The 11,725-nt window shown below is 37.8% G+C and overlaps 1 pseudogene; it reads left to right on the top strand.

The window, feature by feature from the left end:
• Nucleotides 1-8,026: 8,026 nt before the first annotated feature.
• Nucleotides 8,027-11,520, top strand: LOC118720208 (annotated as a pseudogene).
• The last annotated feature ends 205 nt before the right edge of the window (nt 11,521-11,725 follow it).

Genomic DNA, 11,725 nt, shown 5'->3' with positions numbered 1-11,725 from the left:
GTGCAACTGTATGCTACCTTTGTCTATCTCTGTATATGGCCCATAAAGGCTTTATAGGTACTCCAGAAACCAATTAAGATGACTCAGTACCCCAGGAAAAGGCAAAGCTAAGAATAGCCACATTGAAATGATAAGTTGTTGCATTTCATCCATTATATCTCTTCCCTAAACCAGCACAACTTGGTGTGATTGAAAGAAAATGCTCATTCTCTTTTGGGAGGAAAGGGGAACAGTAGGACACATAACCAATGTTCCAGTTTTTCAGTAGGTTTCCTGAGGCACTGGATTCTGTCACATCTGACTCAGAGTGCTTGTGGAGAACAGCTTACTATATATATATATATATATATATATATATATATATATATATATATATATATATATAATAAGTTTTAACAACTGATAGCCAATTTATTAAAAAGCCTGATTTAGGCATCTGCAATGGTGACTTCAACCTCCATTTCCGGTTCAATGCTGATGGAAGTAATCTGCTTGACAATCTCAGAAGGCTGTGCAAGTCTATGAGCCACTTGTGGATCCTCATCTGAAACTCATCCCAAGTTTTAGAACCCTCCCCACAGGGAGTCTTCCTTGTAATAATTCTCAGAGTCTTGGTCAGCATCCTGGACTGAACCAGCTTACTTTTAAAGCCTGGAGGCTGCTGAGAACAAAGAGCTTGGTGGCACGCTGTAGCATAAAAAAAACCCAAAAAAACAAAACAAAAAACTAGATAACTGAAATAGACACCAGAGGGAAGAAGAGATTACAAACTCCTGAAAAAGAAACTGGAAATCCGTATAGTTAGGAAATAATATGCACAGAGAAAACACACCTTTATAAAATGTTTGAGAAGATCTTAGAATCTCTATCCAGGTTGATGGGGGAAGGTCTTCTAAAAAAATCAGTCCATAAATATAAGAAGCAAGAAATAACAAGGTATATAAAGATACAGGGAAATATGGCTCAATCAAAGAAACAAAATTACTCTCCAGAAATTGACCTTGAATTACTTGACAAAAAATTCAAAATAATTATGGAAGCTCAATGAGCTTCTATAAAAAACAAACGAAAAAAAAAAAAAAACAAAACACAGAAAATAACATGTGTTAGTGAGAATGTACAGAAATCAGACTTGTATACTGTTGATGGGAGAATAAAATGGTGCAGCTTCTATGGAAAATAGTATGCAGGTTCCTCAAAATATTCAAAACAAAATTATCATATGATCTAGGAATGCTACTTCTAAGTATATAGCCAAATAATGGAAAACAGGATCTCCAAGAGATATTTACATACTCATGTTTACTGCAGCATTATTATCAACTAGAGGCCCAGTGCATGAATTCATGCATGAGTGGGGTCCCTCAGGGTGGCCTGCAGGGATCAAGCCCCAGCTCACTCTCCTCCTCCCAAGATCATAGCCCCAGCTCATGCATCCAGCCTCCATTGCCACCCACTGCCAGTGCCTCGTCACTGACTCCCACCATGTTCCGCGCCACCCCCTGGTGGTCAGTGCATGTCATAGCCAGAAATCAAACTCCTAGTCAAACAATTTGCATATTAGGCTTTTATTATATAGTATAGCCAAGAGGTGGAAACAACCTAAATGTTCATCACAGATGAATGAATAAAGTAAATGTGGCACATTCATACAATGAAATATTATTTGCCCTTAAAAAGTTGAAAATACTGCCAAATGCTATAATATGGATGAACCTCGAGAACATTATGCTATCTTAAATATGCCAATCACAAAAGGATAGTTACTATTGTAGATGAATCCACTTATATGTGATATCTAAACTAGTCAAACTCAGAAACAGGAAGTGGAATGGCAGTTGCCAGGAGCTGCAGGGATAGGGAAAAGATGAGCTGTCTTTCAATGGGTACTGAGATTAAGTTTTGCAAGATGAAAATATATGGAGCTCTGCTATACAGCAAGGTGCTTATAGTTAACACTACTGTAATATACACTTAAAATGGCTAAGATTTTAAATTTTTGTTTTTAACACAAAAATATTTCATGCTAAAGTAAGCCCTAGAATAATTATTTTTCATCTGTTCTCCTTTATTCCTATTTCAGCATTTAATCACAATTTATGTCTCTCTTGTATCTTCTTTTTCAACTTAACATTTTGTCCAATTCCTTTGTCTTTTGAATTTCTCATTCAGTACCAACTATCTTAGAATAATTGTTTTCAAATTCCTTTAATAAATTCTTATCATAAAAGCATAAAACTATGGAGATTAATTCTACTGACATTGTAAACCACAATTGCTTCTATGTTGTTGAGGAAAAGATGATTTTACTTCTACCCTTCTAGGATCTTGGTTGAGGCCTCTCCCTGTTGCAAAAGACAGATTAACAGGAGAAACACAAATTAAAGTATAACAACACATATAGCTCCTATATAGACGGGAGACACCCATGAAAATGAGTAACTCCATGAAATAGCCCAAATACTAGTATTCACCTTAAATACTATCTATATTCAGCTATGAGAAGGCTAAAAGGCTAATTTCATGTAACCTTGATGTTTTGGGGGGCAAGCAATCTGAATCTGTGCCAGTAACCTAATGTACATTCTTGATAACCTATAATTAAGTCATTGGCCCTTTCTCCACAATATGGTCTTGCAATACCTGTTACCTAAATGCTCACATTTTTACAGAGGCCATAAACCATGAATAATACACAACCCCCAGAGGGGGTTATCTGCGCTGGTGCCAGACCAGGCCTTTATATATGGTCTCAAGGCCCCCATCCTAACACACGGGGATTTTTGCAAAGCCCACAAAAGGTCTAGAAGTCCCATCCATATTTGGGGGGACAAAGAAATCAAAAGGGATGAAAGAAGAGCTTCCATCATATTTGTTTGCTCAGACTTGGGAGGCAACTCCTCTAAGAACACTGGCGTAATAAAGCTGTGTAACTCCGTTTCTCTAAGAGTCTCTTGGTATGATTGAAAGAATGGAAAACAGGATCTTCTATAACAACTAAAGACAAAAGATGTTAGAGTGGGTGGAGGCAGTTATGGGATGTTATAAGGCAATGCACAATAAATATAGGTATGATTGTTTTGTAGACAGAAGCAGGCCTTCTCCACTGACTAGTTTCTAGATTTTATCTTCCTCTTACTGGTATAGAGCATCTCCTGTGTCTACTGTTTCTTTTCTTTTTAAAATCTTTATTGTTGAGAGTATTACAGATGTCTTCTTTTTTCCCCGTTGACTCCTTCTAACCTGAATCCTCCCTGAACCCCAGGCCTTCACCACCCTATTGTCTGTGTTCATAGGTTATGTATACATACATACCAGTTCTTTGACTGATCTCTTCTCACCCACCCACCAGCCCCCGCTTTCCCTCTGAAACAGTCCAAAATAACCCTATGCCCAAGAGATATTTATTGTAATGGCACATCCTGCTCTCATTCAATGTAAAGCAATTCTAACCGTAGGGAAGGTATAGTAAAATGTACTTCTAAATTAGTAAAATAAAAAATACATTACATTGAAGGAGTTCTGAACAGGCCTCCCCAAAATGCGGCACTTTGGTACGTGGATTATTGTGACCTGAAAGCAATCAAGACCCTGTGTGCTCAGAAGAAACATTTCCCTCTCCCAATTCAGGGGGCCTTGCCCATAATAAGTGTTACTACCAGAGAAAACCTTTTATAATTTATAAGTATGGGTGGCTGGGCAAATTTCTAATCACTAAACATCTTATCTTTTTATGGTCTTAAAATTTTCCCTTGTCTCCTCTGTAACCCCAATATAACTTAGGTCATTCCTTGGCTTAGAATGTCATATTTTTGCTCTATAGGTAAAGTATTTACAACACACTACCATATTCTTTTATTTAATCTTTATTGTTGAAAATATTATAGATATTTCCTTTTTCCCCCCACATTTACCTCCTCCACCTGGCCCCTACTCCCACCCCCAAGGTCTTCACCACACTATTTTTTGTGCCCATGAGCTATGCATATATGCATATAAATTATCTGGTTAATCTTTCCCTACCCCTCTTTCTAACCCCCACCTTACTTCTGAGATGCACCAGTCTATTCATGTTTCTATGTCTCTGGATCTATGTTGTTTACCAGTTTATTTTGTTCATTAGATTCTTCATATTAATGAGATCATGTGATACTTGTCCTTCTCTGACTGGCTTATTTCACTTAGCATAATACTCTCCAAGTCCCTCCATGGTATCTCAAAGGGTAAAATATCCTTTTTTATAGCTATATAGTGTTCCATTGTGTAAGTATACCACAGCTTTTCTATCCTCTCATCTATTGATGGGCACTTGGGCTGTTTCTATATTATAGCTATTATAAATAGCACTGCTATGAACATAGGGGTGCATATATATATTTTTTTCTTTATTGATTAAGGTATTACATATGTATCCTTACCCCCTATTGCTCCCCAACCCCTCCCATATATTATTTGTGATTGGTGTTTCTGATTTCTTAGGATATATTCCTAGAAGTGGGAACACTGGGTCAAATGGAAGTTCCATATTTAATTTTTTGAAGAAACTTCATACTGTGTGCTATAGTGGCTGCTCCAGTCTGCATTCCTAGCAGTGGTGTACTAGGATTTCCTTTTTTCTACATCCTCAATAGCACTTGTAGTTTGTTGATTTGTTGATGATAGCCATTCTGATAGGTGTGAGGTTATTGTCATTTTAATTTGTATCTCTCTGATGATTAGTGACTTTGAGCATTTTTTTCATGTGTCTCTTGGTGATCTGTATGTTTACAGTCTTTGTTCATTTTTTTAATGGGATTGTAGACACCACTAGCTTCTTTCAAAAAAAATTTTTTCCCTTCACTTTTGTGCAGTTTAGATGTGATATGGGTAGGTGTGGCTTTTCGGTTGTTGTTTTCTTTTGTTTTGTGGATTAAACGGGATACATGCTTGGCAGTCTTGCAAACTCAGAGACCTAAAGTAATCACAAAGGGTGGTCTGAAATTAAACTTTTAACTAAAAGTAGTAATGGTGGGTAGTTAAGTCTTAGGCCAGTATCTTCACTGACAAGGTCAACCTTTACCTTAACTGAGCCTATCTGCCTTTTTGTATCTATGATAACATACCCTTGAATTGTCTGGGTAAGTTGTAACTTCCCTTTTTCTGTACCCCTGTAGGGGTGTCGAACTCAATCAGAGAAGGGGCCAAAATCTAAAATCCAGCCTAAACCGCGGGCCGAATGGTTTACTGAACAGTCATAAACTGTCATTGTGATGGAAACGCAGCGGAGTGCAGTGATGACAGCGCAGTGCGGGCCACATTGCAAGGCCTGGCGGGACGGATTTGGCCCGAGGGCCTTGTGTTTGACACATGTGCCTTAGAGGATGACATAATGTGCCTGGGCGCTAGGACAGATGTCACAAATTCCTTCATTGTTAAGATGTTAATTGTTGACTATTGGCTATCCTGCACTCACTTAAATATGTGTCTATCATTTTATTTTTTATCCAGTCCCAGAGGTTTCCCTACTTCACTTTCTCTAGCCTCTCTAGTCTATCACCAATAAATTTCATATAACTCACCTATGTCTCCTCTTTTGACTTCAATGTATGAAAATAGATGAAAAAACCTGGATTCTCTGGAGCATCATCCCAATCTTTAGAGATACTGCTTCCTGGTAACTGTGGAAAGTTTGGTTCAAATAAACTCACAAAAATTCTTTACAGGCTTAAATGTTTTTACAATAACTGTTTTATTTTTTTTGGTATTTATCATTATTGTTGCTCTATAGGTAAAGTATAGAGCAACAATACCTTCAAGATTCCCAAATCTGTGGTTTGGTGTCTGTCAATAATTTTGAGATGTTCTAGGACATGAATATATTGAATATATCTTTTGTTCTGATATTCCAATTACACATAATTTACATATTTTTATATTGTATCCCTATTCTTAGATGTTCTATTCTGCTTGTTATTTTTATCTTTGCATTTAAGTTTGAGAAGTATCCATTACCTACTGATAAGCCATTGAAGGTTTTCTTCGTTTCTGATACTGTATTTTTTTTTTTATTTCAAGCATATATTTTTGATTGTTAGCATTTCTACCACTTTGCTTATTCTACCCACCTACATCATGCTTTCATAATGTCATTTTCCCCACTAGATCTTTTAAAATATTAATCATAGATGTTTAAATTTCCCTCCTAATAATTCTAATACCTGTGTCCTATCTTCTGGTTCTGATGCTTGTTTTGTTTCATCAGACTGTTTTCCCTTGCCTTTTGGCATGCCATTTAATCTGTGTTGAAAGCTGGATATGTTGCATCAGGTAATAAGAATTGAGGTAAACAGGTATTTAGTGTGAATATTTATGTTAATATTGCTAAAGGTTTGCATGTGTTTAATGTTTTGCATAGCTATAAATGCCAGAGATTTCAAACTCCTCCAGTGTCCCATGAGACAGGAAGACTAGAAGAAGCTGGAATGGAAGTAATTCCCTTCTCCTAGCTGTGATAATGCCGTGGAAAAGTCAATTTCCTACAGAATTTTGTTATGGAGAAGACTCAGAATATATTTCATAATAGTTACTCTTTTATTTTCCTTGCCAGAGCAATGAAGGGATCTTAGTTGGATTTTATTTATGTTACAGAATTTACCAGGTGACTGAAAAATATGCAGGACTGCCAGAGGCACAGAAAAAAAACACACATTTATTTCCAAATATTTTACATGTATCAGTACAGTGACTTAGGGGAGTCTCTCTCCAAATCCTGAGTAAACCAATATGGAGGAAGCTTTCCCTTTATAACCCATTTGGTTTCTTTGTCCCCCAAATATGGATTATACTTCCAGACCTTTCATGGGCTTTGCAAAAAGCCCCTTGTGCTCAGATGGGGGGAGTGAGACCACATCTGAAGGCCTGACCTAGTGCCAGCACTGATAGCTCCATCTGGGGTTTCTATTATTTATGGCCCCTCCAAACTGGGAATAAACAGGTCTTGTAGGACTAGACAATTCAAGGGGCAGTGGCTAACAAAAATGTACATTAGGTTAATGGCGCAGATTCAGATTGCTAGCCCCCTCCCCCCCCAAAAAAATTCTCATTTTCACCATCATTATGAAAGCCTAGCAAAGTTCCCAGAAATAAAGCCCACAAAAGTGGAGAGGCCTTCCTAAGACTGTGTCCCTCTAAGGCTTTCTCATTCTCATGCTAATCGATACCCAGTCTCCAATTGTTCATCGAAGTTACTCTTTATATGTTCATACCAGTTTATGGTTCCATCAGCATCTTCTCCAGGTAAACAGATCTTAGTGAAAAGGAAAATGGGGTGGGGGGAGCTTGTGATCTAGTTCAGAATCTGGTTAAAACTGTAGTCTTACTTCCCCATTCTGACTGACTTGGGCGGGGCTCAGAGCATGTCCCCAAGTCCCTGCCAAAACTGCAGGGATCTTCAGGGGCCCGCCAGAGGAGGAGGTATATAGGTCAGAGCCTCCTCACAAGTTCAGTTCAGGCTTTGGATCCAGAATTCCCCTGGACTAGCAGATCTGTGAAATGAAAGTTAAACTTTCCTCCCTCAGAGTGCTGGCTGATCGTTTGCCCATGCATTCTGTCAAAACATTAACTGTGTCTCTCTGGATGTGCTTGTCTTTTCAGATAGGGTAGCAATTTGTCCTTTGAACTTAGTTCTCTGAAGGGTCTGAGAGAAGTCATTAATTTTCATTTTTTTAATCTTATTCTTGTAAGGATGGGAGCAATGACTTTCAAGCTTTTTATGTGCTTAAGCTAAAACCAGAAGTACAACATTTTCTATGTATGTATAGCTTAAGCTACTACATACACAAAGTTTAAATATAAAATCTATTCTACTTAATCACAAACTTAATACTCAAAGTTAAAATATTTTAGGAAGAAAGTTTTATGTCTAATAAGAATATAGACAAATATAGAGGGCAAAGCTGAAATAAAACTAAGTTTGCACTGAATTTATGTCAGTATAATCATATCAGAGTGAATTTGGTTCCCAACCAACAGTTATATACCCGAGACCATGTATGAAAGGTGTCACTGTACTCCACTAATACAGAGATGCACAAAAGTAAAACCACAAATCTCAAACCACAAAACTCAGAGAGCTGACCTTCATTTGGAGATAGAGTAGTGAATAAATAATATGATATATGTCATAAAGAAATATGAGTATGGTGCCGCTGAAAGAATGAGGTGATCCTCACTATGAAAGTGCAATTTCAGAGTTAGTTTTCCATATATTTATTTATATTTTTGTTCTAAGCTCTTTGAAATGCACTCAGTAATGGAGTTTGTTCCCTAAAGATCATGTGACATTGAAGGATGCCAGGTACATGTATTATGAAGAGATCTGCACATAAATTGCATTAGCATTAGTGTTAATCCCCATTTCCCTCATCAGCTTACTAAAAGACCATGTCTAATATTGATAATTCTCTATCTTATCTTCTTTCAAAGCACTTCATGGTCCAGTTTTAACAAGAATACACATATTTAATTCTCAAGAAAAGTACACAGATTTGAGCTATACAACCTTAACAAAACAGAATAAACACAGTATAATTGCATCCCTAAAAAACAGAAAGTGATAGTCTCAGAAAGTAGAGATTGGCACTCTACAAAGAAAAATAGAGTCACATGACTGGCATCAAGACATGCATTGCCTAGCAACATTCTGTGATTAGCATTGATTACATTAGTAGGCCCAGCAATGCCAAGGTATAAGAAAATCTCTGTACTCTTTAAAAAAATATTACTTTTTTCTTGGCTTTCAAAATTTGTACTTATTTTTTTTTGCTTTATATTATCCTCCTGATCTCTATGTGGATTTATGTGAATCTCCTTTGTATTTTGACAATACATATATCGATATACCACTTGCTTACAGAAAAGAAAATATTACAACTCTGAACTATTAGAACATTTAATAAAACTCATTTTTCCTATGCCTCTATTATTTTAATTTTCTTCTTTTCACACCTTCATCTCACAGACAATAGGATCCTCACTTACCAAGCCCACCAGGGATATTGATTGATTTTTTTTTCTGATAAGTTATACTAGTGTCTCTTAGTTTTTATACTTTCTAAAAGAAAATACTGAAGCACTTCCATAATTTAAAGTGGAGTTACAACATCTTATATTTATTCTTTAGGGTACCACTATTTGTTATTTTTTGCTAGGCCAAAGAAATGGGACAGAGAGCTATGTGCTCAAGTGGATGACTTATCAGAGTCATCTTCAGAGATAGCAGAGGGTTTGTGACTGTTCATGCTGAATTTTGCTGATAAATAAGCCATATCCCTCTCCTGCTCTCTCTTCTTACTGCCCTGTCATAAAGGCTGTGGAACATTTTAAAGGACCAAAGGTCCTTATAATTCCCAGCTTGGTGTATTCCTCGACCCATATGTTCGCAACCTTAAATGGTCTTTAAAATGTCTCTGTACTTCTGGCTTCCCTTTTATAAATGCTACAGCATGAAATGCGAATGACTCCCAAGACAGGCCCTTGGCCTGGCCATGCAAGCACTGCCAGTCAACCAGTGTAGTTGCAGCAGGGCCTGATTGTGATTCAGTATTCAAAGCTGTCACACCTAAGCTCGGTCTCTCCATCCATGAACACACTTGGTACATTTGCAGAGAAACATATTTATCTCTTCCTTTATTAAGGGAACATGCTTAGCAGCCATGAAAATGAAATTTCTAGTTCTTTATGTTTTGTCACATAGCCCATGTATAAGATGAATTTAGCATGTGATTTGTCTCTCACTGAGAAAGCAGATCTCCCAGACAAAAACAAAGCAGCCTGGCAGAAGATTCCCCTGTGCCAGGAATAGGAATAGGCCCAGCTCTGCAGTGGACTCACTCCTGTTCTGTGGAAATGAGAGTTGCCAATCTCTGTGTCTATATATGCCCCTTAGATCCATTATGACATATTTGAAGTAGGCTTGGGAACCAACATTAGCCTAAAGCCTCTACCTGAGTGATTTTGTTAGTAAAAAGTTTTGGGGAGATAGAGCACATGTAAAAAACAGAAGCTGAACCCACAAAATGCTCACTGGTTGTTTTAATATATCCATGTGAGAATAAACTAATGAATTTATGGATTATTAGTATACATACTGCTTGAAAATCCCTTTAGTCTTTTGGAGGCCATAAAAATGAAAGGGCCAAATGATCCACTTATTTCTTCCATTTAGCCTTCATGGATCATCCAAAACACAATTTCCAATGCCCTAGACAGCACAAATAGAAATATTAAAAAAACAAACAAACAAAAAAAACTTCTTGGGCTATAGTGCTAGGCATCACAGACCGCACTGCCACGGTGCAGAAACAGCTGATCAGCTGTCTTAGGGGCTATGGCTGCCACAGTGCTGGGAGCTACTGAAAGAATTTTAGAGATAGGAGAGGCAGTTTAGGGAAGGGGGAGTCCATGGGAGAGGAATGCATACATGATGGGCAGAGACAGATTCAAGCCGCCAGATTATTTATAAGAATGCTACAAGGTAAGCATTAAACCCATAAACAAAGAGACTCAGAGGTCTATATTTTTTTTTTTCTGAGAGAGAGAGAGAGAGAGAGAGAGAGAGAGAGAGAGAGAGAGAGAGAGAGAGAGAGAGAGAAAGAGAGAGCAGTTTTTTTTCCCGGATTCGGGGACCCCTCCCAAGGGTGAATTTGTATATGCTTGCAATAAACTTGCACATTTTAAAAAAAAAAAGTCTTTTATTCCACAAATTTTATTCTTCAAACTTTGTAGGACAAGAACCCACAATAAGGAGAGTCCACTTGCCATTCCGTATACCACTACTGTGCGAGCTGTGCACTCACAGTGCTGGCTTCTGGAACCTTGGCAGACACAGATTAGAGACACCTACCAGCAAGCTTCATTGTTGTCTTTTTGGAAACTTTTTTCCATTAGAGCAGAACCTCTTCAAAAGGAGAAGAAGGTAGATCCTAAAAAAGACCTAGCTGCTATTGACCATTGAAAAAGAGGAACGGATGACTAGAAAAGGCTGGCCAGGACCTAATTCCCATTGAAGATTTTATTATACCTGGTGGTTATTAGACAAAGTGAAACAACAACCTCAGGTAGAGCTCTCCTTTGAGGAGGTTAAGTTGAGTGGAGAGTTTTACTTCTAAAGAAATGCTCCCTATAAAGCAAGGACAGAATGAGAAGGAGAGGAAAGCTATCAAGTCCATGCTTGAGGCCCAGCAGGAAGCTCTGCACGAACTGCAACTCCTGTCCCAGGAGCTCTAAGTGGAAGCCATAAAGCAGGACTCCAGTCTGTTCCCCTTCGAGAAAGAAGGGCCAAATTACACACACTGCTCTCCAACTTTCAGCCCCCTGAAGACCGGTATCATGACACCATCAAGGTGTACACACAAGTGGAGTCCAAGAGGTAGAGCCACAGGCAGCTGTCTGAATCTACTGCTCTTGATAGCCAGAACAACCAGGGCTTAAGTGCTTGTCACAGAATTAGGCATGCTGAAAATAAATGTGAGTTTAATAAAGAAAAAAAGCCACTTCTATAACATATGCTTAAGAAATACATAGTCAACTAGGAACTGGTATATGTTTGTCATAGCAAGTTGTAGATTCCAGTTTCATACGCAAGTTAATGCCGTAGGATTATTTTATTTCAAGTGCTGTTACTCATATAAAATTACATGTTTGGCTCTTTCTCACTTTATTCCCCAATATTAATCTTATGTTATTT

Source organism: Pipistrellus kuhlii, unplaced genomic scaffold (genome assembly GCF_014108245.1).
Source record: "Pipistrellus kuhlii isolate mPipKuh1 unplaced genomic scaffold, mPipKuh1.p scaffold_m20_p_16, whole genome shotgun sequence".
Classification (NCBI taxonomy): Eukaryota; Metazoa; Chordata; class Mammalia; order Chiroptera; family Vespertilionidae; genus Pipistrellus; species Pipistrellus kuhlii.
The sequence above is the reverse complement of the archived record's forward strand: the minus strand, read 5'-3'. Positions and strand labels throughout refer to the sequence as shown.